Raw genomic sequence first — 1,272 nt, 5'->3', positions numbered from 1 at the left:
GGAGTTAGGGTATGGAATGTGCTGCATGGAGTTAGGATATGGAATGCACTGCAAGGAGTTAGGGTATGGAATGTGCTGCCTGGAATAGTGGTGGAGGCAGGTTCATCTGAAGCATCCACAAGGGCATTGGATGGTTTTTTTTGGAAAGAAATGGTGTACAGGGATATGAGCAAAAGGCAGGTGATTGGCACTATTTGATAGAACCCGTGCAGGCACGATGGGCTGAATGGCCTCATCCTGTATCACACAATTTGTAATCATGTGGAAACATGGGCTTGTGCAAGCAGCGTGGAATTGTTGGGAAAAAAGCTACTTGAGAGGGTGGTAATTGGGCAAACACCCATATTAGTCAACTCAAGGACAGCGAGAAAGTAAGAGAAAGATCTGATAAAATTCCCAAATCTGTCATAAGGACTTCACAGGAACAGAAAAACCTTATGAATAAAGTTTGTTCTAAGTATATTACTTCAGCTTCAGTGTTATTAAGAATGTGTGAAATAGGGCATGATTATCATTTTCATGGAGTCTTCTTTTGCTCGTTTAACTTTCTGCCCCTCTGATCTTGTACATTTAACTCATGTAACTTTATTTTGGTACATTTCGTGTAAAGTCGTACAGGACGTTCAAGAACAGACTTATCAAGATGGTTGTGCAATTAAAGGTTTAATTTGTATGGAACAAAGCAGTTAATGCATCAGACTGCTGAACAGTTTTATTTTTTAAAGCATTAGATACAATATGTGTTGGTCATTTCTCAAACTGTTTTGCAGAGCTTAAAGGGTCCCAGAAATATAAAACTCAATATTCAGTTTATTCACATCAACTTCACATTGATCTCTTATGTGGAATATAACATATGATTTAATTAATTATTAATTAAATTATTATTAATTAAAAATTAATTAAATTATTATTAACCGATTGGTACATTGATGATTGGTGATCATACAATGCAAATCAACATAATGAACTACAAACATAAGCTACTTCTAATTAAATGTGAAACAATGTTTTAAAATTGAACATTCTCATGCGTGCGGAACATTCTTCCTGCCAGTCAATTTCCTTTGCTCTGATGATTCCTTCTATTCTTCAGTTTTCTTCATAAATCTGTAAATTAATCTGTAAAATTAATTCAGTCTGAATCTCTGATAGTTTCACCTGAATATCAGTTAATAAATTTTTAAGGAGGGTTTTGGTGAATTTTTTCAGTGAATATCTCTCCTCAGATAAAGGCAAGTGACTTTCTTGTAGATACCTGTGTAGAAAAGG

General features: G+C 35.1%; 1 long non-coding RNA gene across 2 annotated transcripts in view; it reads right to left on the bottom strand.

The window, feature by feature from the left end:
* Positions 1–647: 647 nt before the first annotated feature.
* Positions 648–1,272, bottom strand: part of LOC125483578 — an 11,776-nt gene continuing 11,151 nt past the window's right edge. The window contains exon 4 of one of the 2 annotated variants that reach the window (XR_007262531.1): positions 648–1,122. This is a non-coding gene — a long non-coding RNA (uncharacterized LOC125483578). The remainder of the gene's footprint in view (positions 1,123–1,272) is intronic. The other variant, XR_007262530.1, reaches the window with a different exon arrangement.

This window comes from Rhincodon typus, chromosome 7 (genome assembly GCF_021869965.1).
Source record: "Rhincodon typus isolate 14 chromosome 7, sRhiTyp1.1, whole genome shotgun sequence".
Taxonomy (NCBI): domain Eukaryota; kingdom Metazoa; phylum Chordata; class Chondrichthyes; order Orectolobiformes; family Rhincodontidae; genus Rhincodon; species Rhincodon typus.
Note: the sequence above shows the minus strand (reverse complement) of the source record. Positions and strands in the feature narration are given on the sequence as shown.